Source organism: Eleutherodactylus coqui, chromosome 4, assembly GCF_035609145.1.
Source record: "Eleutherodactylus coqui strain aEleCoq1 chromosome 4, aEleCoq1.hap1, whole genome shotgun sequence".
Lineage (NCBI taxonomy): Eukaryota > Metazoa > Chordata > Amphibia > Anura > Eleutherodactylidae > Eleutherodactylus > Eleutherodactylus coqui.
Genome location: NC_089840.1, coordinates 285924406 through 285948805, shown reverse-complemented (window position 1 = coordinate 285948805; position 24400 = coordinate 285924406). Strand labels below are relative to the sequence as shown.

At 45.1% G+C, this 24400-nt stretch overlaps 1 protein-coding gene and 1 pseudogene across 1 annotated transcript in view; both read left to right on the top strand.

Annotated features, from left to right (window-relative positions):
• Window positions 1-24400, top strand: part of LOC136626742 (zinc finger protein 420-like) — a 167134-nt gene that overhangs the window by 22645 nt on the left and 120089 nt on the right. The gene's annotated exons all lie outside the window — the stretch shown is intronic.
• The window catches only part of LOC136626743 (zinc finger protein 585A-like), a 50633-nt pseudogene that overhangs the window by 19997 nt on the left and 6236 nt on the right, over window positions 1-24400 (top strand).

Sequence of the window (24400 nt, the reverse complement as noted above, 5' to 3'; positions counted from 1 at the left end):
GAACTACCACAAATTAGTACCTCTCCCTATCTTCTACTAGGGTTAGTGACACAAACCTAACTGAGCGCGGACATCGCCCCAATAAAGGGCGGCCCAGCCATCTTCAGATTTGGGCTCTTGCTGGTCCTAGGAATCCACGCACCCTGAATAGGACACCTACACATGCCACCACCGACAGGGACAAGTGGACAGGGTAAGAAGACACACAGAGCCATAATCGCACCATAAAGCAGCCAAAACGCAAACAGTAGAAGCAGATGTTAATGCTATAAATGCCAGGTATTGTGTGACATTTTTATCAAAATTTGGAAGCTAGCGGGCCACTTTACGGCTCCTTGCTATACCCCTAGTCCCTAACTAATCAGGAGTCCAGCGACACAACCAAACAAAACCACAACACACAAACCTTTCTTGCAGCCACCACACACACAATCTGCTCACACCATACAGAGAGAGAATGAGAACAGAGAAAGCTGAGCACGCCCACACTGGGGAAGACAGATTTTATATGTACTGACGTACAGTGATTGGCTGGCTGACACACACACGTCCAGCCAGCACAATCCCCAAACCTGAGCATGAAAGCTTCAGATAATCTGTAGCACCACAGGTCTCAGAAGACAGACGTGACATTTTGGTTCTGGAGACTTCTGATTGGAATAAAGAAGCAACAGGTTGGAGTTATACAGGAGACCTGCAGCTATTTGGCCCAGATCACTACTGCTGTCATGTCATTCCGGCTCCTCATACTAATTAATGACCTTTTCTGGCCATATAAAACCTTCCACACGACTTCTCCAACTGTGTGATGACTTTTACAATATTTATTTCACAGCTGGTGAAACTGGAGGAAGATCTGATCCCCATTGATGCTACAGAGACACATGTGAGGGGGGATCAGCCGTGTAAGGAGGAGATCCCTACAGATAACCCCCCAGGTGAGACTACATGTAGAGAAGAGTCTGTGTTGTCGGGGTTTTCATCTGTATATTCCCTTATTCAGCCATAGTACATATGGAGTCGACCCCCTCATAGAATCTGTTTTTGACAGTTTGATCATTAGTCTGCTGGAGGTCATTGTGTGCAGCTCTTATGGTGCTTCTCCTGTTCATACTTGCATCTGTTATGTCCACTGTGCGTACCTCGCCTAAGCGCGGACATATAAGAAATAGAACTTCTAGTGACAGCAGAGTTAGTGAATGGTTAAAAAACCCATGTGTGCCGACTGATAATGGCGGTGCCGGCCTTCTAAAAGCGTCTTTATTTCCCGGTCAGCAGAACATGATCAGCAGACTATAGTTGCAGCGCAGTACAGGGCATTTTACAGCAGGGGGCATCTGCAGCTCTTATCCACGGCCTGTACAGCTCCTGCGCTCTGTAACCTTACAAGCTGTATGAGCCGCGGATAAGAGCAGCAGCTGAGAGTGCCCGCTGGAGGTAGGAAATTACCGTCACCGCATGGGAGGAAATCAGCATGGAACGTGTCCTACGATATAGAAGGACTCGATGAAAAATGCAAAAAAGTTCATGGTCTGAGATGAGTGGTACTTAAGGATGGTTGTCAGATTAGGTGATCCACAAATTATTGTGCCTGCTATTAATGGGAAATCCTTTTAATAACTAAATGTTTATGAATATTTAATATAGAAATGTAATAAAATATAATTGTAACATTCAAAAATATTAAAATCTGTTTTATTGATGGCAGATGATGACACCAGGAGCTCAGAGGGACATCTGGTATCAACAGATTGTAGAGCGGAAGAACATGATATCATACATGATACATATGTAGAGCCTGCCATTATCCTAGATATACCCTCAGACCTTCACAGCAAAGATCTATCATCTGATGCTTCTAAACAGGTTCCATCTTCTGATTCATCACTGACTAGTAAGCAACATAGAATTTATGGAAGAAAGGTTGAACATAAAGGAGTTAACGCAGGGAAGAAGTCATATTCATGTCCAGAATGTGGGAAATCTTTTATACAAAAATCGCATCTTGTTAAACATCAGAAAATTCACACAGGGGAGAAATTATTTTCATGTTCCGAATGTGGGAAATCTTTTATAGATAAATCAGATCTTAATAAACATCAGCGAATTCACACAGGAGAAAGGCCATATTTGTGTTCTGAATGTGGGAAATCTTTTATAGATAAATCAGATCTTAATAGACACCACAAAATTCACACGGGGGAGAAGTTATTTTCATGTTCTGAATGTGGGAAATGTTTTACTCAGAAATCATATCTTGTTGAACATCAGAGAACTCACACTGGGGAGAAGCCATATTCATGTTTGGAATGCGGGAAGGGTTTTAATAGAAAAACAGTTCTCGTTAGACATCAGAGAATTCACACAGGAGAGAAACCATTTTTATGTGCAGAATGTGGGAAATGTTTTATCTGCAAATCACATCTTGTTACACATCAGAGAATTCACACAGGGGAGAAACCATTTTCATGTCTAGAATGTGGGAAAGGTTTTCATAGAAAAATAGTTCTTGTTGTGCATCAGAGAATTCATACTGGTGAGAAACCATTTTCATGTTTGGAGTGTGGGAAATGTTTTACTGAGAAATCTACTCTTGTTATGCATCAGAGAACTCACACGAGGGAGAAGGCATTTTCATGTCTAGAATGTGGGAAATGTTTTGCCCGAAAATCACATCTAGTGAAACATCGGCTAATTCACGAGGGGGAAAAAACATATTCATGTTCAAAATGTGTGGAAGGTTTTAATACTAAATCACATCTTGTTGGACATCAGAAAATTCACAAAAGGGAGAAGTCTTAGTAATATGTTATATTTGAGAAATGTTTCATACATATATATATATATACACATGAGAGAGATTTGCTCAATTTGATCAGCCCGCCTTGTAAAAAATAGATATAAAAGTTATATGCACCCCAGAATTGTACAAATGAAATTGCCATCTCGTTCTGAAAAAAAACTCAACCTGCCCTCGGACGGCTCCATAGACCGCTTTATAAAAAAAAATGATAGCTCTCTGAGTTTAGAAGTGCAAAAAAAATTAATGGCGTTTGAAAAATTCTTCTATTGTGCTATATGGAAAAAATAAAAGACTATATAAACTTGGTATTACTGTACTCACACTGATCCTAAGACTAAAGCTAACATGTCTTTACACCATACGTTGTATGTAAATAAGGACAAAACCAGTACAACAAGGACAGAATTACTCTTGTGAGGGATTATAAGAACTAAAGTACCTCCATCTTGTCTCTTCATAATCGCAGTTAATGGACAATACTAACATGATTTTAACTAACACTTACATGATGATCTCAGCATAAAGCTAAAAATACTAATCTTGTGACCATGAACAATGTACATCTGGTATCACTGGTTTCGGGGAAACTCAAGTATAAGCAGTTTCGCCTCAGTTACTGTAATCTCTAAAAATATATGGGAAATTCCAGATTGTTGGGAACGCACGTACACTGTTTTGCATAAACGCCTTCATTTCTTTGAAATGGTATATAAGACTGAAGGTTCCGCAAATAAATCAGAAACTTCTTGCACACAGCCTGTTGCCGTGTCGCATTAATGTTCTCCAAACCGGCTTGATACTCTAATTTGGCAATCGGTAACATATTGAAAGAAAACCCTTAGCTTTTCACCGACACTCTTCATTCTCTCCCGCCAAATAGTTATTAAGCCCTAATGTACTCCGCACAGCTTACATACGTCCCCATAGTATATAATGACAAACCCCAAACAAAACTACTACTAATACCCCTAGATGAATATGGGTGTAGCTTCCATAAAGCATTCTCTTTTGGGGGAGGTTTTACTGTTCTGGCCCCCTCTGTGGCCCTGTAAATGTGAAATGGCATACAAACATGATTCCAGCACCATCTGCCCGTCTATCCTTCCCAGTCCTGCTTTGCGTCAAAACAGCAGTTTCTGTCCACATAAGGGGCGTTTTTGTACTCAGGAGAAATTGGGTAGAAAATTTTCTAACTTATTTTCTCAAATGGCCTTTTTGCAAAAATCATAAAATTGGAGCTAAATCTTCGTGGTTTAGAAAACACAATTGCAATTTTCCATTTCAATGGCCCAATATTAGCAACTAACACCGAACACCTGTGGGGCCAAAATACTCACTACACCCCTTCATGAACTGCTTGAAGGTTCTAGTTTCCCAAATAGGAGTCACTTTTTGGTTAGTCAACTCTTCTTGGTACTTCAGGGGCTGCAAATGCAATTTAGTCGTAAAGCAGTTCCAGAAAAGTTGGCACTCTAAAAGCCAAATAGCACTACTTTCCTCTCCCCCCCCCCCATGTGCTCAAACAGCAGTTTACACTCACATATGGGGCAGTTCTACACTTGGGGGAATTGGGCAATAAATTGTGGGGTGATTGTTCTCCTCTTGCCCAACGGAAAAGTTAAACATTTGGGGCCAAATCTATGTTGTATTAATAAAAATGGAATAATTCATTTTCAAAGCCCGATTCTAAAACAGCTGTGAAGCCAAAACACACAATATACCCCTTAAGGGTTTGTTGACACCGAGCAGAACTGGGGCGGATATTCCACTGCAGAAAATCTGTATTAAAAAAAAATCACATTACAATCTACACCACTGGTGGGAATTTATTTGCAGCAGAATCACCTCAATTGAAAGGGTAAAATTTGCTGCAAATCTGCATCAAAAACCGTGTGAAAATCTACAGCCAGTGATCCAGACTTTGGATACCGATTTTGGTGCAGATATGGCCCAATATCTGCAGTGGAAAGTGTACTGCAAATTTTGGTGTGGATCTGTACCAAAATGTGCTAAATGTTGACGTATCCCAAAGGGGTTTTCCAGGACTAAAGCTCCTCAGGAGGTCATCAATAGTTGTTCAGCAAAATCTGTTGTTCGCGATCCCCACTGATCAGCTGATTGAAGAGGCCATGACGCTCCGGTGAGCACCTCGGCCTCTCCTCAGACCAGTAATGTCATGTACATCGCCCATGTGTGCTGAGAGCGACTCTCTACCAATGAAGTGAAGGGCGAGCGCTGCGGCCTCCTCACTGAATACTGATAAGGAGATAATCATTATATTCTTGCTCATAGATGTTGCTGACGCTCAGCTGCCCATATTGTACTCCTAATATATATGTATAACGATCAAGAGAAATGTGTAATCAACCAAAATGGCTTCCCAGTGACCAACTTCTTATATGTAACGACTAGAGATGAGCGAACATGTCCGTTACGGACACATCCGCACCCGGACACCGGCTTTGCCGAACACTGCAGTGTTCGCGCGTAAAGGTCCGGGTGCCGCCGGGGGGCGGGGAGATGCGCGGCGGCGCGGGCGGCAGTAGCGGGGAACAGGGGGGAGCCCTCTCTCTCTCCCTCTCCCCCCCACTCCCCGCCGCACCCCCCCGCGCTGCCACGGCAGCCCCCGAACTTTTTCGCCCGAACACTGAAGTGTTCGCAAAGTTCGGTGTTCGGGCGAAAAAGGGGCGGGGCCGAACGTGTTCGCTCATCTCTAGTAACGACCTTTGGCACGTGTTCTTGTATAACCGCTCGGCATTCTCTGTATCTCTTAATGTCTGTAATAAAGATAAGATTAGGATGTTCTCAGCCAGAAGGGTTTCTGATGCGGGGTGATGCCGAAATGTGTAACTAATAGACAAAATAATCTCTTGAATTTAGCCCCTCTCCGTCCCGCCTCCTTTCATTGCAAATAGTGCAGAGGGGCGGAGAGGAGGCAGAGAGGGGGCGGGAGCTCAGTTCCTGCTCCTTGCTCTTCCATCCCCCCCCCCCCCTGCACATGAGGACGACGTATATCGGCTCGGCGTGAAAACCAAGCCGATATACGTTCGTGGGAATGCAGCCTAAAGCTTGAAATGCTTTCAGCATTCGTCCAATGATCTTTTTGTAATCAGGATCTTTCTTATTGCCTAAAAACCTCTCTATGACCTCTTTAAATGCAATCCACCCTTTTTGAGAATCCGTCATGGTATTGACAAACTCTTGATAAGCCTTCTAATGTCTGGTCCGACGAACACACCTCCCTTCAATTTTGCCTCCGAGAGGCCTGGAAACTTGGTGACCAAATATTTGAAGCATACTCCATCTCTTGGAAGTGATTTCACGAATTGCTTCATCAATCCCAACTTTATATGGAGAGGTGGTAGAAGAACTTTATGTGGAGGTACCAAAGTTTTTCGGAGGACATTTTTTTGCTTGACTGTGAGCACCCTCGGCTGCCAACTCTTCTTGGTCCAGTGATTTTGTCGGTCTCAACTTTCCCATACACACAGAAAACAAGGGTATTTGATATATCCAGCTTGTTGCCTGAGCAGCCAATCAGCTCTTGGGGGCGTCAATGCCATGTCAAGCACCCTGTATCTTGTCTCTATACGTCCGATGGCGTCAAGATACAATATTACCACCGGCGAGAACCAAGAAAAAAAATTGAACCAAGCCGATGCATGTCAGAGACTTGCTGTCCGCTTGCAACATGTTGATGCTGGTTTCCATTAGCTCACTCTGGAAGTTCTTTCCTTTTGAAAGTTATGTTTTTTAGGCATTGTATATCTTAAATGCACTGATGTGAATTAATTAATAGTAATTTTGACTTTAACCCTTTCCAATAGATTTATTTTTTCTCACCCATTCTCCCCAGCTGCAAATAAATTGCAGCTGGGGAGAATGGGTGCGAAAAAATACATTTCCCTGCACCCTCCTGAACTGACAGAGTTCAGGTGCTAACTGCACCGTGGGGGATCTTGCTTACCTGTCCGGCGTCTTCCACATTCTCCTTCTGCCTCCCGACTCGGCGATCATGTGACCGCTGGGGTCAGGTGGCATCCAGCGGTCACATGATCGCCGAGCCGGGAGACAGAAGGGAGAATGCGGAAGACACCGGACAGGTAAGCAGGTTCCCCCACGGTGCAGGCTCCCGGCTCGGCGTTCATGTGACCGCTGGGGGTCAGGTAACACCGGCGGTCACATGATCGCCGAACGGAATCTCTATGCATTGCATAGCGCTAATTGAGCGCTATGTAATGTGTAAAGGAGAAGGCAGAAAGGGTTAAAAACCCTTTCTGCCTTCTCCTCGGCGGTCCTCGATGAGGACCAGTGCAGAAGTGTATCTGCACCTGATGTGTCTGACGATCGGTTGCAGATCCACTCCTGCACTGCAGTGTCGGGCCTGCCCCGACATCGGAGCTGTGGAGGGAAATTATGATGTCGGGGCAGGCCCGACATTGGATTGGAAAGGGTTAAATTTAGTTAAAAACCCTAACAAAAAAAAAAATTGAGAAAACTTTGCTAAATTTGAAGAGAATTTTGCATTTGGTGGTAAATCCTGGATTTTTTTTCACATTTTTGTTTTTCGTTTTCAGCACACCAAAATACATGGAAATTAGTTGACAATAATCAAACAGCTTTTTAGTCGCAGATCTGTGTAATTACGTCCTGAAATACCCATTTCCCCTCTGCAAAATGTTAGTGCAGTAATAAAGATTTGCTTAAAGGTAGGTCTTTGGGGTCCAAATTTGTTATATTCGAGCTTGAAGCAAACTTGCGGAACACACACTCTTTGGATGTGATAGGAAGTCATCTGTTTAGTCAATTAATAAGTAGTAACATCTATACCAAAGGACATTTGCAATGGGACTAGAACACGCCTCACTTGTAAGAATTTATTACAATTAATTTATTATCATTGGTTCAAAAAACTAAACAAGCAAATTAAGACCATAGTTGTCAAAGCCCAGAATGTGCACAATGTATAAACAATATTTGGGAATATGCGTCCCTCCCGCAGTACAGGCCGTGCTGCTACTGACTACTATTCTGGTTCTTAGCATCAGAAGCTCCTCAGCTTGGACCATACTGCTCCTCAGGGCCTCTTGAACAGCTATTGCAGATCTATGAAATTCTTGTTACAGGAAAAGGACAATTAGATGACAAAGGAATACAAGATGGATACAAAATAAATTTTTTACCCTAACAGCCCACCTCCCTTTTAAGACCATTTCATCATGCTACATAGCCCCCGCACTGACCTCCATTCTCATCCCAAAAGCTTTAGCTAATTACTAGCACAACAGTAAAAAATCTAGAACCAGTGAGGTAGTGATAAAGGCTCTTGCCTTATCACATGCTATACCATTTATTACCCTGCCATTAGTTATTGCTAGTCCCCAGACCCCCTCACTAGTGATGCCCCCAGAGCTATTACTTCACTATTACCCAACAGTGTGGAAGGTCTCTCACAGGTTTCATCTAATTGTCAGGATTCCCTTTTGAAGTCATGAGTTTGATGTATGAGAATATCTAAGTGTAACAAAATACAAAACATACTAACATATGCCACTCTGGGCAGCTGTAGGGTAATCTAGCACCATTGTGTACTGCCTGGTAATAACAACCAAATAAGCTTGAATTGTATCAGTTTGATTAGCCAGCCCTAATACTGGAAACATTTTGATAATCTGGACAATCTGCAGCTTTCACTAATTAATCCCTCAACCATAGTATGAACGGACAAATAAAGTCATCTTGTTGGCCATGCCCATAAACATTACATGGGGGTTACTGTTTGTCATCAGCCAATTATCCACATCTTTTTTGAAGAGTTTGTATTCAAAACTTACTGCTTATGACAGACCATTATGTGGTAACACAAAATGAACATGACTACTACCCTGTGATCTAGGACTGTACGCAACTTGTGTTACGGCTCTGACCCCCGGAGCGCCAGGTGGGGTGCCCTGAACTTCCCACACCCCGCTGTCCCTGCCTACTTGCCTCGGCCCTGGCTAACCCCAGGCGGACAACTGGACGACGGTCCCTACCCTAGGCTAGGCACCTGGCGACTACAAAGAAGAACCTAACTAGCGGGGGACAGAGTGCCGACAGAAAAGGCAGATGGAATGACCAAACAGGAATGCTGAGCACTAGACAGAGCTAAGGCAAGCTTGGGAAGGAAACTGACTAGCAGACTAGCAGGCTGACTGAGCAGAACCGACAGACAGGACTGACTAGGAGCAGACAGAACCAATAACTGGCAGTGATCTGAGCTCACTGCCAGTCTTTTAACTACAAGGCTCCGCCCAGGGGTGGAGAGTGGGAGGAGGCAGCTCCAAGCCGCCGGGAGGGCCCCGACACCAGAGCTCCAGGACGCCGACGCCGGAGCGACGTGCGCCGACCGCAGGGCCCCCACGCCGCCCTGCATGGTAACACTTGTCATTTAAAAAACAGGACATTCTGTGCTCTGGCCCAATTTTCTACCGTCTTACTATTTATGTTATCCCACACATTGTACATGTTTACTAAGGTAGCCTGTTTTTGAATCATCTACTATGGGGATTACAATAGAATTGCCACATTATTTGTGCCCCCCCACATGCATATTTTGTCCCGGAAGGATAAGAGTCTATTGTGCTGCTTTTTCCTGAGCAGATGAGATGGCATGACGATCCCCCCATCTATGATTGATCAAGCACCGACCAGGGTTCACCAAGCCATGCTCCAGCTATTAGTGGGGTGGTTCTGCTCTGGTGTTTTTATGGCAACACAGCGGCACCAAGATTTTTATTAAACCATGACCTGGTCTTCTTCATAATGAGGGGTATATACACAAAAAGGCTTAGAGGAGGATGCTATAGGAGCATGAATACCTATCCAACAACTTTAAAAAAAAGTGTCCTCAAGTACTGCAGTAAGTACTTCATGGTATTTAACAACTTATTTTCCAACATATTATTTAAGCCCCAAACTCATGGTACTAATTTCAGAGTAATAACCAAAAAAACGTTCCTCTACAGGAACTGGGATAACGGCTCCCAACAGTATTAAATCCCAAACCCCTTGCTCCAATCTTTCTTTGAGAAGAGGGGTCTGGTTTGGAGTGACTAAAATTTTTTGAAGGGAAAAGTGACGAGAATTCCAGCTTGTACCCCAAGGATACTATATGCAGAACCAAGGGATTCCCAATAATCTGGCTCCATCTCCCTTAGACCTGCGAGAGCCTACCCCCTATGGGTCCTCTATATTTATCTGGGTTCGGGCTGTCTGGGGAAAAAAGGGGAACTCTTACCCTTGCCTCCTTTAGGGTGCAACCATCTACCCATCTTGCCTTTACTTTTCTGCTCTCTATGCTGGTACACCGGTTTACGAAAAGAAGCACTACTTTTAGGAAGTAATCAGTTAGAAACCCTCTCTTGTTATCCCCTGCTTTTTCAAGGCTTTTATCAAGTTCTGGCCTGAACAGGTATTCCCCTTGGAAGAGGATGGAACATATTTTGTTCATAGATACAGTGTCTGCTGCCGAGGCGCTAAGCCATAGTGGCCGCCTAGCAGAGTTCCCCAGCAGCACGTTGCTCACCGAATGCTGGGCTCATACGCAGAGGTACTGCGGCATATGAAGAGGGGCTGGCGATACACAGACTGCCACTGCTCACTGAGCGGACATAGGAGACGGACTCATAATCGCTAGGTAGTTGATGCTTATACCCGGATGAACATCCCTTTTGAAGTTACAATATTATATGTTATAATCATTTATAACGCTCAAGAACGGCATCCAGGCCCCTCTTAAACTCTTTTATCGAATTTACCATCACCACATCCTCAGAAAGAAAGTCCCATAATCTCACTGCTCTTACAGTAAAGAACCCCTTTCTATATCAGTGTAGAAACCTTCTTTGCTCTAGACGTAGAGGATTCCCCTTGGTACAGTACTGGATACTGATCATGGGAGAGATCTCTGTATTGTCCTATGATATAGTTATACATAGTTATTAGGTCGCCCCTCAGCCATCTTTTTTTTTAACTAAATAATTCCAATCTTGATAACCTGTCTGGGTATTGTAGTCCATCCATTGCATTTATTAACTTAGTTGCCCGCCTTTGTATTCGCTTAATCAAAAACATTTTTTTTCTACATACCCCCACATTGTGCCCCGTTAAAAATAATCCCTTTGTTATTTAAAAAAAAAAAAAAAAAACCGCTTACCTGCATCCCCGTTCGGGCAGTTTCTTCTTTTAAACATGGCCGCCGGTCCTTTTCCAAGGATGCACCGCGGTTTTCTCCCATGGTGCACCGCGGGTCTTCTCCCATGGTGCACCATGGATTATCTTCTCCTGTCTTGCGTTCCACTGCCGATTACAGCCACCTAATTTGCTGATCGGCACCACGTGACGGAGGCGGAGCTACGATGACGATGCACAGACCAGCTCTCCGGCGCGAGCACGCCGGAGCGGCCCCAGTCAACACAGCAGAAGACCGGACAGCGCAAGCGCATCTAAAGAAGCCAGAAGATGCAGAAATTAGTTGGAGCCATGGAGACGGGGACGCCAGCAACGGAGCAGGTAAGTGTATAACTTCTGTATGGCTCATATTTAATGCACAATGTACATTACAAAGTGCATTAATATGGCCATACAGAAGTGTATAACCCCACTTGATTTCACGGGACAACCCCTTTAAGCTCTGATATGTCCTTCTTGAGTACTGGTGCCCAAAACAGTACATAATATTCCATTTGTGGTCTGACGAGTGACTTGTAAAGAAGAACAATGTTCTTGTTATGTGTGTTTGGACCTCTGTTGATGCATCCCATGATCCTAGTTGACAGCAGCTGCCTGACACTGATTGCTCCAGTTAAGCTTACACCCTTTAGTGTAGTCATCTAGGGATATTACGTACATAGGAACACAGTATGTTAGGCTGAATGAAGATAATGTCCATCTAGTTCAGCCTGTTTCAACCCCCTAGTTGATCCAGAGGAAGGCAACAACCCCAAGAGGCAGAAGCCAATTAGTAACTATAAAGTGTAAGGCCAAAAATAAGACAAATGTCCATTCAGTTCAGCCTATTACCAAAGTTGATCCAGCGAAAGGCAAAAAACCCCAATGAGGTAGAAGCCAATTTTCCCAATTTAAGCAAAAAAAATTCTTCCTGAATTCAATCTGGGAATCATAATAATCCCCGGATCAACAACGCTTTTAAAGTTATTAATGATAACATATAATATTGTATCACTCAAGAAAGGCGTCCAGGCCCCTTGTGAACTCTTATCAAATTTGCCATCACTACGTCCTACAGCAGAGATTTCCATAGTCTCACTACGCTTACCGTAAAGAACCCCTCCTATGTTAGTGTAGAAACCTTCTTTCCTCTAGATGCAGAGGATGCCCCTGGATACAGTCTTGGAGATAAATGCATCATAGTGCCCAAAATGGTACACAAATGGCACCCCATGATCCTACTGGCCTACCCTGGTTGCTTCAGTTAACTTAAAATCCCAAGTCCTTTTCCATGTGTTCCATGTCAGTGTTCCCCAGTGGTTTCCCATTTAGTGTGTAATGGTGACATGCATTTCCTCTGCCCATGTGCAGAACCTTACATTTATCACTGTTAAACCTCATTTGCCACTTTCCCTTCCAAGCCCACAACTTATCCAGATCCTCTTGCAGTCTCCCTGCATCCTCTTGTGTTCTTCACATAGTTTTGTGTTGTCTGCAAATATTGATATTTTACGGCATGATCCTTCTACCGGGTCACTGTAGCCTCCTGGCCTCCAGCACTGACGTTCTTCTGCTCTTTTCATCATTCGAGGGCCGTCCAGCTCTTGGAAATGTCACTTCTTGCTGACGTTGTCATGGTGTTCCCTGGTACATATAACGCCCAGCACATATTTGGCCCCCTTCTTCTGACTGATATCTTACACCCATCAGACCCCTTTGTGTTCTATAAAATCTTTATGGCCCAACTAAGAAAATGTCAGGAAAATCCTAGAAGAGCCGAACTTTATATGGTGATCCGAGTCGCTGTAAGTAACAGCGGCGGAGTGCTGACTGCCATCTATCAGGAGGTCACATGTGATTGGCTGATCCTGAACACAACCAAATATAAGAGGCCGGAAACACTTATGGAACCGCAGTATATTTATATTTCCACCGTAAAAGATTTCCGTTTGTTTTTCAGTGGAATTGTACAGAAAACGAGTCACACGGAGGAGAGAGAAATCTGACCGGATTCATGTTTGTCACATTTTTAACATGACAAAAATGATTATATATCTACTGTCTATTACACACTCGGCTCCGCTCCTTCGCCTCACACGCTCGGCTCCGCTCCTCCGCCTCACGCGCGCTCGGCTGCGCTCCTCCGTCTCACACGCGCTCCGCTCCTCCGTCTCGCGTGCGCTCCGCTCCGCTCCTCCGTCACTCGCACGTGCTCGGCTCCGCTCCTCCGTCTTGCACACTCTCGGCTCCGCTCCTCCGTCTCGCACACACACACGCTCGGCTCTGCTCCTCCGTCTCGCACACGCTCGGCTCCGCTCCTCCGTCTTGCACACTCTCGGCTCCGCTCCTCCGTCTCGCACACACACACGCTCGGCTCTGCTCCTCCGTCTCGCACACGCTCGGCTCCGCTCCTCCGTCTTGCACACACACACGCTCGGCTCCGCTCCTCCGTCTCGCACACACACACGCTCGGCTCCGCTCCTCCGTCTCACACACGCTCGGCTCCGCTCCATCCACTCTCTGAATACATCCTCACACAGCAGAGTCCTGCATCCACTGAGCGGAGAGACCTGGTCATGTGACCCCTTGTCTCCTCCCACACACTGATCACATGACGGTGACATCATCACAGGTCCTGTAAGCACAGAACAACCCCACGGCTCCTGTCCGGCTGCAGGTGGAGGTACGTGGGGTCACCAGCACTGGGGGGCAGGTTTATGGAAGCCCATAGCAACCAATCACAGTGCAGCTCTCCTGAGGAGCAGGTGGTGCTATAAGCTGCGCTGTGATTGGCTGGTTTTCTTGCACACAGGGTCACGCGGCTCGCAGGATTTCTGGGGTAAATTTCTCATTAAAGAGGTTTTCTGGGACATAAAATGAAGCCACATTGAATGTTCTCCCGGCGGCTCCCGTCCGGCTCCGCCCCCTGATGTCTGCCGCACGGAGCCCGGAAGAAGCGGCGGCCGGCCCCGTGGCGCTCCCCCTCACAGGCTTCAGGGGGGATTCTTCTATGGCCGCTGTGAGGGGCTCAGCGCTCACGGACACAATGTGCGGCACATGACCGCCGGCCGCTTCTCCCGGCTCCATGCGGCCGCACTGAGGCTGCAGCGCTGGACGGGAGCCGCCGCCACAGGGTAGCGGTCAGCTTCTCCTCATTATAAGGGCTCGTTCTTCCGGGTCTGAGCGCATCGCCGACAAGTAAATACGGGAATCCCCCCGGCCGCCATGTTTCACCTCCTGTCTGTATTTGCGCGGCTTATCCTCCTCAGCGGCCGCTTGCAGTCAGTAATACGCAGCAGAATCGGACGCCGCGGGGTTATTCTGTCCAGCCATTCCTGATGAAGGGGCTGCGGCACATTATTGTGCTATCAATTAATTAATAAAGAAAAAATTGGGTTAATTCCCTTGCATTTCTCCTTTTTACAATTGAGCATTTCTATGGTGACGGTTATCGGATTGGCAGCGCCCTACTAAGGCCTCATGTCCACGGGCAAAAGAAGAATTAAAATCCGCAGCGGATTTTAACTCTTCTCCTGCCCACGGATCTGCACCCCATAGGGATGCATTGACCACCCGCGGGTAGATAAATACCCGCGGATGGTCAATAAAAGTGATTTTAAAAAAAAATGCAGCATGAAAAAATCTGGACCATTCTCCATTTTCTCCATGGAGAATCCGTAGCGGGCCTGATTTTCCCCGTGGACATGAGGCCTAACTGTCCGATAAAACTATTCTGACTATCGGGATCCCATCCTTCTCTTCTCTTATTTTGATTGGGTTCATACACATTCACCATGTTTTTGGCATGGCTATGCGGGAAGCACATGGCGGGACGTCCTATCTATCTACGAGATCTCGCACCGCCGGCCCCATTGAAAGCGCCGGGAGAACTTTGCGATCCTCTTCCACAGCTGTGACCGCCGCAGCAGAGGATCCCTTCATCCCCGGAGCGATAGGAGGCTGTTGTCACATGAAAACGCCTCGCATCCACAGGGCTTTCAAATGGAGGCAAGGGCGATATTGGGCCGTGATTGACCCTCACCAGTGTAAGAAGCCCTAAGTGATGCTAGTAGACACTACATAATAGTCAGATACCAGAACTACATAGTGATATTGATTACAGTGCAGTTACCTCCAGTGATCATGAATACAGTACAGTTACCTCAAGCTGTCACAGGTGACGTCTCCGCTGATTGGAGTCGTTCTTATTTCTTCTCTATCTATTCGTAGACCACCGTGAAGACTTCTTATAGCCACAACTGGTCTCCGCACGCTCTTACCATCCTGCTGCTGCCCCTAATGAGTCTTGGTTGTGTTTGGTATTGCGCTTATATTTCATTCACTGCAATAAACCTGAGCCACCATACCAGACACAACCCACGGGCCGGCGCGGCTCTGTTATTGGAGGGAAGCAGCCATGTTTCTCTAAACCTGGACAATCCCAATAAAGACGCAGCCACGCAGGAAGGATTATCCACAGGGGGTTTATACTGATTGTACTACAAAGTATGTCAGAGTAGTTGAATCAGCAGCACAGTAGTTATCCCAATAAGGGTCAGACCTGCGTGCAATCACCAGTCAGGGGATTCAAACCAGAAGATCCCCAAAGCCAAAAGTCCATATAAATAAAGAAGGTCTGGCAGCACTTCAGGATGCAATGAAATCAAGAGGTGTTTATTCTCCCATCACCACAGACAGCGACGTTTCGGCTTTGGCAAGCCTTCCTCATGCATGAGGAAGGCTTGCCAAAGCCGAAACGTTGCTGTCTGTGGGTGATGGGAGAATAAACACCTCTTGATTTCATTGCATCCTGAAGTGCTGCCAGACCTTCTTCTTTTTATATGTACTGCAAAGTCTGTGACTAATCGTGACTAATCTGCGGCAGAATCCACATGTGTTATATGCGGAATCTATACAGACAGTTGGTGTCCCACCTTGACTTCCCTTTATTGCTGAAGCTCCAAGATGATCCGTATTTATTAACTCTTGTGATGCCAGGTGAGAGGACTTGGGAAGTCGCTGTCTGACCTCTAGATTTACTGCTTTATACTGACATCACCGTTGTGGCCCCTGATCTGCTCTTGAGGAGATGTGACATGCTGTGGCCCCCAACATGGAGGAACGGCCCTGACAAACTATTCACCTCCTGATCCAACCGGCATAAAGAGAGAACAAAAGGCCTACAGGTTATTCTCTCCAGTAATTGTACTATTACAGGGGTTTGTATGATGTTACAATGTCTCGTCTTCTTCCCATTCAGGATCCTCGGCTGATATCTTCTATATCAGATAATTATCCTGATTGACCCGACAAGGATGGATAGGAACCGGGACAAGATGGCGGAGAGTATATTCACCCTCACCCTAGAGATACTCTTCCAGCTTACAGGAGAGGTGAGAGATTCTGGGGATGACGTCACGTTCCATCATTCTTATCTCTGTCAGTCTTTGGTCACATCTACGGCTGAGGATTTACTGTAGATACATGAAGGACAGAAAAAACGTAACCCGTTGCGCTGTTTTTCAGGCAAGACGATGGACCCCTAATATAAGATAATGGGGTCTGTCAGGCACCACTGAGGTCTGTCATATGACGGATCCGACACTCTTGTCAGTTTTGTTCTTCTGCTTCTATGATGGAACAAAGGAATTGATGAACACAAATGTCAACAAAAACTTAACCCCTTAAAGAGCGGTCTTGGATGACCTTTTGGGGTCCACGGCATGATCAATGGGAATGTTTGCACCCTTCCAAATTAATGTTAAAAGGTTTTGTGCGCACAAAGAAGAGATCACACTGACACAAGTTCAGCATATGAAAACGTCCTCACTTCTGCTTTATTAGTGGGCACGTAGCCTCTTTTATAGCATTCTACATGTCTGCCCTTTATGGGCATGCCAACAATTGCATAGATAAGACGTATGGATAGATAATTGGATGAGCTTTTTAAGGTTCTTCCTGCATCTGGTCATCTGTTGTTTTCGGCGTGGTCCATCCCGTGGTATCAGACAGGAAATGAGAGACATCTTGGAAGACCTCGATGGAGGGGGCAAAGGCGGGATGAGTGAGTTCTTGTCAAATGACGCCCGTGTACCACATGTGGATGGTCAAATATGACTGGAGGTTACAACTTGTATCGCAAAAGGTTATTAGCTTGTGTTTTTTACTGAACCCATTTATGCTGACAAGTGCAATGCTGAAGGCTGCGGCGTTGAGGGTGCGGGCAGACGAGCGCATAAACGGCGCGTTTTTGCGACCAAACGTATATACGTGACCATCTGAGGCAATGGTTTCGAATGTATTCGTTCACATGGGCGATTTTACGGCGCGTAAAAACGGCAATTCGAAAAAAACCGGAACATATGCGACCGAAATACGCGCCAACGCATATTCGATCGCCGAAAAGACCGTTTGCAAAGTAGGAACAAACGAAAATACGCTTTCTAGCTCTGGTCGTGATCGGTGAAAAACGATCGCTCGGGCGATTATACGTTGCGCTCGTGCGAACATAAATACGCCTACGCTCGTCTGCCCGCACCCTAAGGCTGTGGTTTCGTGTATCTTGCTTGCTCTGCTAAAGTCTGCTAGGAATTGTGAAACAGAGAGTTTCACTGTACATTCTTGTATGAGGAAGTGAGTATATAAAGATATATATGTATAGCAGTATACAAGGAATGGAAATATACTGCCATAGGTATATAGGAGACTGTATAGGATATAAAGGATATAGGAGCGTGTATGTCCACTACAGATATAGGAGAGTGTATGTCCGCTACAGATATAGGAGCGTGTATGTCCACTACAGATATAGGAGCGTGTATGTCCACTACAGATATAGGAGCGTGTATGTCCACTACAGATATAGGAGCGTGTATGTCCGCTACAGATATAGGAGCGTGTATGTCCGCTACAGATATAGGAGCGTGTATGTCCGCTACAGATATAGGAGAGTGTATGTCCGCTACAGATATAGGAGCGTGTATGTCCGCTACAGATATAGGAGCGTGTATGTCCACTACAGATATAGGAGCGTGTATGTCCACTACAGATATAGGAGCGTGTATGTCCACTACAGATATAGGAGCGTGTATGTCCGCTACAGATATAGCAGAGTGTATGTCCGCTACAGATATAGGAGCGTGTATGTCCGCTACAGATATAGGAGCGTGTATGTCCGCTACAGATATAGGAGCGTGTATGTCCGCTACAGATATAGGAGCGTGTATGTCCGCTACAGATATAGGAGCGTGTATGTCCGCTACAGATATAGGAGCGTGTATGTCCGCTACAGATATAGGAGCGTGTATGTCCGCTACAGATATAGGAGCGTGTATGTCCGCTACAGATATAGGAGCGTGTATGTCCGCTACAGATATAGGAGCGTGTATGTCCGCTACAGATATAGGAGCGTGTATGTCCGCTACAGATATAGGAGCGTGTATGTCCGCTACAGATATAGGAGCGTGTATGTCCGCTACAGATATAGGAGCGTGTATGTCCGCTACAGATATAGGAGCGTGTATGTCCGCTACAGATATAGGAGCGTGTATGTCCGCTACAGATATAGGAGCGTGTATGTCCGCTACAGATATAGGAGCGTGTATGTCCGCTACAGATATAGGAGCGTGTATGTCCGCTACAGATATAGGAGCGTGTATGTCCGCTACAGATATAGGAGCGTGTATGTCCGCTACAGATATAGGAGCGTGTATGTCCGCTACAGATATAGGAGCGTGTATGTCCACTACAGATATAGGAGAGTGTATGTCCACTACAGATATAGGAGCGTGTATGTCCACTACAGATATAGGAGAGTGTATGTCCACTACAGATATAGGAGAGTGTATGTCCACTACAGATATAGGAGCGTGTATGTGCACTACAGATATAGGAGCGTGTATGTCCACTACAGATATAGGAGAGTGTATGTCCACTACAGATATAGGAGCGTGTATGTCCACTACAGATATAGGAGAGTGTATGTCCACTACAGATATAGGAGCGTGTATGTCCACTACAGATATAGGAGCGTGTATGTCCACTACAGATATAGGAGCGTGTATGTCCGCTACAGATATAGGAGAGTGTATGTCCGCTACAGATATAGGAGAGTGTATGTCCACTACAGATATAGGAGCGTGTATGTCCACTACAGATATAGGAGCGTGTATGTCCACTACAGATATAGGAGCGTGTATGTCCACTACAGATATAGGAGCGTGTATGTCCGCTACAGATATAGGAGCGTGTATGTCCGCTACAGATATAGCAGAGTGTATGTCCACTACAGATATAGGAGCGTGTATGTCCACTACAGATATAGGAGCGTGTATGTCCACTACAGATATAGGAGCGTGTATGTCCACTACAGATATAGGAGCGTGTATGTCCACTACAGATATAGGAGAGTGTATGTCCACTACAGATATAGGAGAGTGTATGTCCACTACAGATATAGGAGCGTGTATGTCCACTACAGATATAGGAGAGTGTATGTCCACTACAGATATAGGAGCGTGTATGTCCACTACAGATATAGGAGAGTGTATGTCCGCTACAGATATAGGAGCGTGTATGTCCACTACAGATATAGGAGAGTGTATCTCCGCTACAGATATAGGAGCGTGTATGTCCGCTACAGATATAGGAGAGTGTATGTCCACTACAGATATAGGAGCGTGTATGTCCACTACAGATATAGGAGCGTGTATGTCCACTACAGATATAGGAGCGTGTATGTCCACTACAGATATAGGAGAGTGTATCTCCGCTACAGATATAGGAGAGTGTATGTCCACTGTCATTGGAGGACTGAAGTATAGATATTGTGTATGTCCACTATGGGGGTTTTCCCGGGTAAAATACTACTGATGACCTATCTTTAGGAGGATAGGTCATCAGTAGAATTCTCCCTAGAAAATCTGTTTACGGACGTGGCCTTTTTTTGTTGTTTTTGTTTTTTTCCCCTACTTTAAAAAAAATCTTAACCTCTTTTATTTTATTTATCCATCCACGTCGATGTCTGCATGTTGTCTTTTCTGGGCCGAGTTGTATTTTTTAATGGTACTATTTATTATACCATATAATGTACTGAAAAACATTAAAAAATGTGGAGTAAAATGGGGAAAATGCATGATTCTGCCATCTTCGGAGAGCGTTTCTTCTTTTTTACACACACTGCAGCAAAAAATAACATGATAACTTTATTCCGTGGGTCGGTCCGATAACTTCGATACCAAATTTATATAGTTTTTTTTTTTTTACTGTACTACTTTCATTTTTTCTAAAGGTATATTTTTAATTATTTCCTGCCAGCATCTTTGGACAGCCATAAGTTTTTAATTTTTCTGGCGAAATAGTTGTGCGGGGGCTTGTTTTTTGCAGGACGACCTATAGTTTCTACTAGTATCATGTTGGAGTACATGTGGAGGACTTTGTGATCGCTTTTTATTCCATTTTCACTTGGAAACCGGGTAACCAAAAAAGGGCACTGTTTTACTATAAATATGGCAAAAGGGCAGTTTGTTAACTTTTCTTTTTTTTTTTAAATAAGGAATTACATTTTTTTAAAATATTTTTTTAATTTCTGATTTAGTCAGCATAGGGAATGTAAACTTTCGATGGTTTGAACACTTCTGCAGTATAATGCAATGCCATCCCCCCCAATCACCCTCCATGCAAACTTCAAACCTCCAGGATGCAAATGGACACTTTGTAGCATTAAGGGGTTAATGGATATGTTCACCTTTGCTCTCCTTTTTTTTTGTTTTTAATAATTTCTTTTTGGAAATGAGCAAGCTGTGGTGGGGTTACATTACACAGTAAGGGATTTCTTAGAAACGACCACTCAGAGGCTTTCTTCAGTGACCGGAAGAAGGCATTACGTTGTCATTTGTAAGTCCATATGAGTCTTGCACACAGGGGAGTGCAGTCTATGGAGAGCCTATATGTCATTGTTTGTTACATGCATTCCAATTCATACATAGTGATAGAGAATAATCAAACCTGTGATATGTCTGCAGGGAGAAACCTTATTACACAGGACTGTATGACTGTTTCGAGAAATGTGGGGAGATGCTGATCATCTCACCAGCCCTCATGCCCTAGCATGCTGCACCTTGTAGTACTCTTATTTTGTCATGCTCTGCTCTCCATCCAGATCACTGGCGTAACTATAGGGGATGCGGTTCCATCCTGGCCCATGAGCCTTAGGGGGCCCATAAGGGCTCCCTATATAGAGAAGAGAAGCCAGTACCATAAATAAAGTATTATAGTTGCAGATTTTGCATTGGGGCCCAGAAGCTTCAAGTTATACCTCCATCCAGATCATCTGCTCCCACCCTCCTGCCCAAAGTACAATAAGTGAAGCTCCTCTTCCATCACCTTATCATTTGATCTAGAGATAAGCATATAAGGGTAGTTGATTACAATGCCATCTGTTCCACCACAAGCATTGTATCCCACCCCAACTAAATAGTAAACAGAGAGGTAGAATTATGTGATATTGAGTGAGCATGGCTAAACAACCTCTGAAAGAGGAGAGGGAGGGGAGCTGAGTATGTGCTCCTTCATAAGAGAGACCAGCTGGTCAGTGCTGAGAACATTCCCAGCCAGAAATCTCAAGGCAGGACTAAAGGCAATGAAAGTATAACGTTTTCTAAATGCATCAGAATGAAAACTCAAAGCAAAACACAGATAATTGAATCGTTTCTTTCTGCATGAACTTAGTAAGATATGTGTGTATTGATTTTTAATGCAAATAGGTTTTCATGGCCTTTAATAACACATGGATATAGTTGGAGATGTGAAGAACTCTGGAAATTGGTAACACAAACGTGAACAGAACCTTAGTGACTGATGAATACAACTGGGAGGTGAAAATGTCTGCAGGGATATTTATGGATGTATCTCCCCATAAACAGGATTACACGGTAGTGAAGAAGACTTCTAATGATGGCTGTCAGGCCCCGATGTCTGATGGATGGAGAAGACCCCAGAGCCCAATCACAGGGCCTCCACCTCACCCCCTGATACTGGAGGAGATCAATGAGCAGAAGATCCTAGAACTCACCAACAAGATGATTGAGCTGCTGACTGGAGAGGTGACGCTGCTGGGAATGCTGGGACATTATACAGTAACGCTATGGCAGTATAACGTGTCTGGGTGATGACGGTATCATTGTGTTGTCAGGTTCCTATAAGGTGTCAGGACATCACTGTTTATTTCTCCATGGAGGAGTGGGAGTATTTAGAAGGACATAAGGACCTGTACAAGGACATCAAGATGGAGGACCACCAGCCCTCTCCATCACCAGGTAATAGATAGGACTAAATCCACACGGCCTATTTTTATTTGTATGTAGAGAATGAATTCAGTGGCTGTCTGTGTTTTCTGCAGGTAGATCCAGTAAGAGAACAGCAGTGGAGAGTTGTCCCCGTTCTCTTCTTCCACAGGATGATCAGGTAAAGAAATCCCCCCTCTGGTCTGTAGGATGGCTGGGAAGGTCTTGTGTTCAGCCTTATTATATGATTGATGTCAGGTTGTGCTACTGGGATCTGTTGTACTACTGGGTTCCAGGAGCACACCTTCACAGGTAGGGGTTAATTGAGCTGGCTGGGTGTGCTGTTCTCCAGCAGCCAATCCCCTTTAGTCTGCAGCATATAAAAAGCAGCATCTCCCAGTATTTGATGCTGGTCTTTGTACTGCTTGGATATCACTGTCTCTTGCCCACTCAGACCTGTGTTTGCATGTAGGTCTGTTGTGTCTCTCTGCTTCCTAAAGATAGTTTGGACACCTGTAGTCCTTGTCTATATCGTATGCAGATCCCCTCTTCCCTTCCCCTGTCAGGTGCGGCCTCCAAATGTCTTATGTCTCGTTTGTGTGTCAGATGGGTGATGTCTGACTGTTCCTTATTCCAGCACGATTGCTGACTGTCTATCCCCCTGATATGAGAATACTTTTAGACTTGCTGTGGAGTTTCATCTGTGTGCATGTGAGCTCTGCGTGGAGTCTGTGTTGTATGCACTACCTGTTGTAGTCTTGTGTGAACAGTGACCTCTGTTGTATGTCTGTGCAGGTAGCCAGACATGTGGTGTGAGCAGTCCTCTTCTGTGTTCAGTGTGTGTCAACAGTGTCATGTCCATGTGTGTTTTAGTGTCTTGCTAGAGTAGGGACTGCAAGACACGAGGAGCCTTGACGTTGCTTGCAGCTTAAGTTCATTGGCCAATGCACAAACTAATTCCTCGCTTTTTATATTCAGTTTTTCCATCTTCTGTAGAGTGTGAGGTTTGTGTGGTGAGTTTGTGCATTTTGTCAGTTCTGCTGGTGGTGAGAGTCCTCCTTCAGGGAGAGCAGGGCCAAGGTTCCAGCATGGGGCTGCCTTTTTTGAGGTGATCGCACTGCTTTGTTTGGTAGGGCCACATCATCCTCCCAGCAGTATAGGGCCAGTTGTCCCTAAACCCGTGCTTACAGGCCACATTCATGCTGGCCCGGTGCTTTTTCGGCCACACGAATGTAACAATTGATACTTGTGTAATGAGAAAGCTGGAGATGTTAGGATTACAGCCGACCGCAGACATTAGATCTCTGCATCTTATCACTATTTTCTGGTTCTGGAGACTTCTGGTTGGAATAAAGAAGCAACAGGTTGGAGTTATACAGGAGTCCTGCAGCTATTTGGCTCAGATCACTACTGCTGTCATGTCATTCCGGCTCCTCATACTAATTAATGACCTTTTCTGGCCATATAAAACCTTCCACACGACTTCTTCAACTGTGTGATGACTTTTACAATATTCATTTCACAGCTAGTGAAACTGGAGGAAGATCTGCTCCATATTGATGCTACAGAGACACATGTGAGGGGGGATCAGCCGTGTAAGGAGGAGATCCCTACAGATGAACCCTCAGGTGAGACTACATGTAGAGAAGAGTCTGTGTTGTCGGGGTTTTCAGCTGTATATTCCCTTATTCAGCCATAGTACATATGGAGTCGGCCCCCTCATGGATGGTTTCTGACAGTTAAGTCATTAGTCTGCTGGAGGTCGTTGTGGGCAGCTCTGCCGCTGCTCCTCCTGTTGTCCTCGCACAAAGGGTCATACGCCGATCCTAATCCTGTGGATAACAGATCACTATGTTCCTGCACTCTGCAACGGGTACAGATCAGTCATCATTATAGGTTTCTATTCATCCTGGATTACATGGTGATAATTATATTATTTCCTCCCAGTATTTTAGTCCGGCCGCAGGCGCTGTGTAAGGAATCGCACAATTTCCCAGCGCTGCGAGGCTGCGAGAAATCACAAATTTATGAAGCCAATGGCTTCAAATGCAGCGTTGAAACAAAATCGCTCCATGTCCATTTTTTTTTAGATCTTGCCCCTTGT